At 41.6% G+C, this 7,500-nt stretch overlaps 1 long non-coding RNA gene across 3 annotated transcripts in view; it reads left to right on the top strand.

The window, feature by feature from the left end:
- The window catches only part of LOC149130196 (uncharacterized), a 117,485-nt gene that overhangs the window by 67,461 nt on the left and 42,524 nt on the right, over positions 1–7,500 (top strand). The window lies entirely within an intron of this gene.

Genomic DNA, 7,500 nt, shown 5'->3' with positions numbered 1-7,500 from the left:
CATCTATCTATCTATCTATCTATCCATCCATCCATCTATCTATCTATCTATCTATCTATCTATCTATCTATCTATCTATCTATCTATCTATCTATCTGTCTGTCTATCTACACACACACACACATACATACAATCTCCGACTAACAACCAATGGTCGTGAGATTTGGTAAAAATCGTAAATCGCCCAAAAAACAGAAAGCAACCGACCAAACACAGCGTCCCCCTCACACACACACACACACACACACACACACACACACACACACACTCCCCACTATCATCGCCAATCCAACACTGTACAAAATGATACCAAACAACAATGACACCAAAATCTAAAACGCATAAATAATATACCACAATAATACAAATATAAAAAAAAAAAGATAGCATAAAAACCAAGAAATAAAACCATGACATATAAAGATTTATAAAAGAAAGTAAGCGAAATCATGGCGGTTAATAATGGTGGGGACTTTGAATACGGCGTTGAAGAGTTGTTAATTTGATTTCAATTTGACTGAAAGGTCCACAAAACTCCTACCACATACCCATCCCTTGCTCTGCACTCGTTACACCGGCCCCGTTTATTACTGACACGCCGTCCCCGTTTTCCAATCCGAAACCTCCTCCTTTTTCTTCCGCCATTGCCTCCGCCATACATTATCGTCTGTTATTTAATAGCACGTTTCATGTACCGTCGGCAAATACCGGATTATTCCGTCATTACTACTCACAGCAGCAAAAATTTTAGAAATTGCCTTCCTATCCACCCCCTATACAACCATTCGCTTGTTGTATATATTTTCTTTATTTATTTTCCTCCTTTCTTTCTGACTCTGCCTCTCTCTCTCCTTTTCTTTCGTTGTGTCTTCTTTTTTTTTTTCGTCCAATCACCAGAGGTCACGTATTCAGTGCTGCACCTCAAACACGGTTTAGCCATCTTTAATTGAATTCTTATCCATCTAAGCAAATTGTGTGTTGTGTTGTGTGTGTGTGTGTGTGTGTGTGTGTGTGCATGTATCTATTTGTGTGTTTGTGCGAGAAAGATCTATATATCATCTTTTTCCATATCTGTTTGACTGTCTCATTGTTTATCTATCTATTTATCTATCTATCTATCTATCTATCTGCCTATGTTTGTGTGTGTCTGTATTTATCATGATGTATATGAAGATATATGTTTGTGTATGTGCATGTGTGTGTATACGCACGCGCACACACACACACACACACACACACACATACACATGCACATGACATGTAAATATACCATCTATGGTATGCTATCTTTCCATCTCTCCATATATATATATATATATATATATATAATCATTTATTCTGCGTCAGATATTGACTTCTTTTCAATTTGTTCATAAAATTATTATATTTTGCCAGTAAATGTACTTGCGGCTACAAACAACTCATACACTAGGTTCGGCAAAAAGTCCACACGGTTTTTCAGGCGAAAAAAAAAGACAAGTTTTAAACAGACTAATTTATTCAATTAATGATGTATATATCCATATACAGTTTCATTCCATCACCTTCTGCTATCTTATGAGCAGGCCCATTATTCCCTGCTCAAAGAATTTCTGTCTTTACTGGCGAAAAAAGTCCTCCAGGTGAATTTTTGCACCATCTTCAGGGCTGAAGGTTTGTCAATTCAATCAAAATTTGGAGAGACCGAAACAGATGAAAATCTGAAGTGGCAAGGTCGGACGAATATGGAGGATGCGTGCAAAAACTTCGCAACCATGATCCAGTAACTTCTGCCGCATCTGTAACGGAGTGTGCGGTCTGGCATTGTCCTGATGAAAAACAATGATCTTACCATTAGCAAGTGCTGGACGCTTCTGGTGGATCGCTGCATTTAATTTGTCCAGCTAGTCACAGGATGAAAATAAGGTTAAGACTCCCTTCGGTCAAGAATGACCATGGGATTGCACCTAGAATGTTCCGCCACCCCATCCCGAGGCACAGGTCTGAGCAAGGTCGTTTATGGAAGACCAGCAGTCGTCCCTGCATACTAGCCTTCCCATTCCACACCATTATATGTACATAGGGTAAAGGGTAAAGACCCCCTTCGGTCATGACTGACCAAGGGATTGCACCTAGAAAGTTACCCTCCGAGGCACAAGTCCGGGAAAATTTGTTTATGGAAGACCAGTAGTCACCCATGCATACCAGACTCTCCTTTCTACGCCACCGATGTTATCCAAAGGAAAGGCAAAGGGGCCGATACAACTTGGCACCTGTGACGTCGCAACTCATTTTCAGGTGAAACCTTGCTTTGCAAGTTGTTTGTTGTGGTTCAGCACTCTCCCCTCGTGATTGATTGCCCTTCACATTTGTGCAGACGAACCATTTTAGTCCCCTGTCAACATTCTCTTCAAAGAAATACGAATCGTTTTCTTCACATTTCTGTACGGGACCGCAGATGGAAATCCGTTGGGTGAGATTAGCCTCATTCAGTTCATGTAGAACTCAAGTATCAAGCCTGCTGACACAACCAAATCGATGAAGATGTTTTCAACACTCGATTTGAATATTTGGAGAATATCTGCGATCAGCTTCGTCGTATAAGGGGAGCTGCTGTCGACAAACTCCATTTTGTCTCTGTTAACCCATTACCTCCCATAATTCTATTAACTGGAATTTTTTTTAATGAAGCTTTAATTTCTAGCATAAAACTGCCTTAGAAACACGCTGGAATGATCAAAATAACATTTTAAATAGAAATAAGCGAGATATTGGGTGAAAAAATAGCAAACCTCATTTGAATATCAGAGAAATATACCTAGTAGATATAGGAAAAAGGTTAGATATGTGTAAATATTGACAGATAATTACGAAATTTGTAATTTTTAAGTGATTTCATATGAGATCACTGGTAGGTAATGGGTTAAGCTTAGTTGGCCGACCAGAACGAATTGTATTTTAACCTCTTAATATTCAATTTCCATACAAAAATATATCATATTTTTTAATTATTTATTTTGAATCTGTATATAAGGAAGAATAACCACACAAATTATTTTGGATCCGTTATGATCTATAATGAAGTTACTGATCGGAATGATAATTACTGATAGTTAATGATAGAAAACGAGAATAAAGTATTTCGGAGATGACTATTTTTAAATCTCACAACGAGAGATCTTCAACAACAATTCTCTGGAGTAAAGATTGCTTGCCAGGACTACCATGTTATGTTGGCGAGCAATCTATACTCCAAAGTATTTCGGATTAGAAATAAGTGGCAGATACGTACATATTCGTTCATATATATATATATATATATATATATATATATATATATATATATTAGCTCGCTCATACCAACCTGTATCTTGCCGAAATGGCCTTAAGACTTTGTACTTATTCAGGATTCCTCTTGAATGATCTTACACCAACTTTCTCATCTACCTTCCTCGCTGATTCTAATACGGACATTCAAACCTCGCAAGTACATATATGTATTTATATTTATGTGTTTATATATTTATGAATCTTTGTGTGTTTCTAAGTTTTTCATATATTTATGAATTTTTATATACGGCGATATTTCGTACTGGTATCGAAAGATCGCCATAAAGGCCGATATTTCGTAGTTGACTGCGGCCATGCTTTGGTAAAGATCTAGAGATCTACGGCCGGTCTTTGGTAAAGATCGCCGAAGACACTTTTTACGGAAAAGGCCGATATTTCGTACTGGTATCGAAAGATCGCCTGTATGCCTGTGTTTGTCCCCCACTCCCACCATCGCTTCACAACCGATGTTGGTGCGTTTACGTCGCCGTAACTTAGTGGTTCGGCAAAAGAGACCGAAAGAATAAGTACTAGGCTTCCAAAGAATAAGTCCTGGGGTCGATTTGCTCGACTAAAGGCTGTGCTCCAGCATGGCCGCAGTCAACTAACAAACACAGGAATAAAAAAATGTGTGTGTGTGTGGTGGTTGTCTCCTCCTTACGCAGAGTTTGACCACCTCCTATACCTACACTTTAGCACCATCATGGCATCTGATGTGGCTTTTTTTAAACCAGACAGTGTTCTGAAAAGACACCCTCATAGATTGTACATCCGATTTGGACCACGAAGAGCTGCAGATAAGTTCTGCTCTTTGTGGGTCTTGAAATGTCTCTTGAGGCCTCCATTGGATTTGCAAGCCTTCTGGCATACACGTCATTGAAAGGTGGGCACAAATATATAGGCAGAATAGTTGGCGGAGGTTCGTTTTCCATGGGTTCACAAATGAGATTTGAGGCCTGCAAAAGAAAGGGTTGGTCTGTCACAGACTGGGCACACAAAAGGGTCACTGTCATTGACCTTCTCGATCGTTACAGTCTTTTTTAGATATATATATATATATATATATATATATATATATATCCATATATATATATATATCTATATATATATATATATATATATATATATATATATATATATATATATATATATATATATATATATATCTTTCACTCTTTTACTTGTTTTAGTCATTTTGACTGCGGCCATGCTGGAGCACCGCCTTTAGTCGAGCAAATCGAGCCCAGGACTTATTCTTTGTAAGCCTAGTACTTATTTCTATCGGTCTCTTTTTTTTGCCGAACCGCTAAGTTACGGGGACGTAAACACACCAGCATCGGTTGTCAAGTGGCAGTGGCAGCGGTAGTGGAGATGCCGATAGGAATGCTTGGTGGGTGGTGTCCGGTGTTGCGGAAACCGTGTGGTGCAGGGTGCTGGATGCGGGTGTGAGTGCCGAACACGTGGTGGTGGGGTGGGGGAGGAAGTTGATGCGAAATACTTCTTGAGGGTGGTGGTGATGTTGACCGAGTAGTGGAACCGGGTGGCGTTAAGGGTGGAAGAGAAGGAAACGAAAGAGAAAGGAAATATGAAACGGGTGGATTGAATTTAACTGTGTAGGTGACAGTTGTCTTCCTTCTCGGGTGGATAGTACATATGTGTGTGTATATGTGTGTGTGTGTATGTGTGTGTGTGTGTATATGTGTGTGTGTATGTGTGTGTGTGTGTGTGTGTGTATATGTGTGTGTGTGTGTATATGTATATATATATATATATATATATATATATATATATATATATATATATATATATATGTGTGTGTGTATATATATATATATATATATATACACGCGCGCGCGCTCACACAGGAGTGGCTGTGTGGTAAGTAGCTTTCTTACCAATCACAAGGGTCCCGGGTTCTGTCCCACCGCGTGGCACCTTGGGCAAAGTGTTTTCTACTATATAGCCTCGGGCCGACCAAAGCCTTGTGAGTGGATTTGGTAGACGGAAAACTGAAAGAAGCCCGTCGTATATGTATGTATATGTATGTATGTGTATGTATGTATGTGTGTGTATATGTTTGTGTATCTGGGTTTGTCCCTCCCAACATCGCTTGACAACCTCCTTCTCTCTCTCTCTCTCTCTCTCTCTCTGTCCCTTCCTTTCTCTCTCTCTCCCTCCCTTTTTCTCTCTCTCTCGCTTTCTCTCCCCCTTTCTCTCTCTCTTCCTTTTTCTCTCTCCTTTCTCTCTCTCTCTCTCTCCTTTCTCTCCATATATATGTGTGTGTATATTTAAACACACACTCTCTCTCTCTTTCTCTCTCCTTATCTATCTATCTGTCTTATATATATATATATATGTACCCAGATATTTATCTATATGTACATGTAGATGAAGGTATGTACATACATGTACATATATATATGCATATACTCATATATTGTTTATATATATATATATATATATATATATAGACTGTGTGTGTGTGATTTGTCTCACAGACATTCTATTTATTACCGCAACTCACCGACGTCTCGCTTTTACCTGTCGCTGTTGAAACTGAAGCGGTACGACTGCCGATGGAGGCCGACAATGTTTCAGGTGGTGGCGGTGGTCGTGCCTGGAAGGGCTGGGCCTTCAACTTACAGGTGGCATCTACTGCCGGTTATTGATAGTGGAACACTATCAACTACCTCCAACACCACCGCCGTCCCCCACTGCAAATGCTGCTGCTGCTACTACTGCTATCACCATGACTACAGCTCCTAATACAACCACCACCATTATCACAACTCCCACCATACCACCACCATCACTACTACCACCGACACCACTACAGCCACCACCACCACCACCACCACCACTACTACCAACGCCACAACATCACTGCCACAGCCACCACTACGACCAACACCCTATCACAACTCCCACCATATCCGCCACCAGCACCACACCACCACCACCACCATCACTACTACCACTACTACCACCGACACCACTACAGCCACCACCATCACCACCACCACTACTACCAACGCCACAACATCACTGCCACAGCCACCACTACGACCAACACACTACCACCAGTATTTCCATCTCCCGCTCCGTCCCATCATACCCCCCCCCCCCTGCAACATCAATACGTCCCTGCATCCCACCCGCAATCGCTACCAATACCATCACCACCACCACCCCGCTCGCCGATAACATCGACAGCTCAGTAGACCACCCTTTTACCTCTCTCCTTCTCCTCCGTCCACCCTCCCCACGCACTCCCCACCCGTATCGCACCCCCACCCCACCCCACCCCACCCCACCCAGATCCGAGCGAGCAGCGCTAGAAGTAAGCGATACCCGATAGTCGCCCGGTATCCGTGTGTGAGGGCCGCCACCCGATATGCTATGCAGCAATACGAGATCAACATGGCCGAGGTACCCCTGGTGTTAGCCACCCGCGCTTGCTTTGGTGGCTCAGTCTAAACCACATTTTGTCACCGTTTGTAGACGTCAGTGAAATTAAAGGCTGAGTGCTGAAGACGATCGCTTTGCAAATACACAGCTTCGTGTTCGATCCCACTCCGCGGTGACACTTTGGGCATTTGTCTTTTTGCTTTTATTGCTCCGGGACGACCAATGCCTTATATATATATATATATATATATATATATATATATATATATATATATATTCTTTTATTCGTTTGTCATTTTGACTGCGGCAATGCTGGAGCACCGCCTTTAGTCGAGCAAATCGACCCCAGGACTTATTCTTTGGAAGCCTAGTACTTATTCTATCGGTCTCTTATGCCGAACAGCTGAGTTATGGGGTCGTAAACACACCAGCATCGATTGTCAAGCGATGTTTGGACACACACACACACACACACACACACACACACACACACACACACACACACACACACACACACGCACATATATATATATACGACGGGCTTCTTTCATTTTCCGTCTACCAAATCCACTCACAAGGCTTTGGTCGGCCCGAGGCTATAGTAGAAGACACTTGCCCAAGGTGCCACGCAGTGGGAATGAACCTGCAACCATGTGGTTGGTTAGCAAGCTTCTTTATTTCGTTACAATTTGCCATAGAGGCAGAACACAGGGTAGCTGCGGGCTGGACGAACACATTAATGAGATGAAACGGATGATAAATATGATGGTATAATGGGAGAAG

The sequence above is a fragment of the Octopus bimaculoides genome, chromosome 30, assembly GCF_046866305.1.
Source record: "Octopus bimaculoides isolate indiv1 chromosome 30, ASM4686630v1, whole genome shotgun sequence".
Classification (NCBI taxonomy): Eukaryota; Metazoa; Mollusca; class Cephalopoda; order Octopoda; family Octopodidae; genus Octopus; species Octopus bimaculoides.
This window is presented reverse-complemented; position numbering and strand designations above follow the sequence as displayed.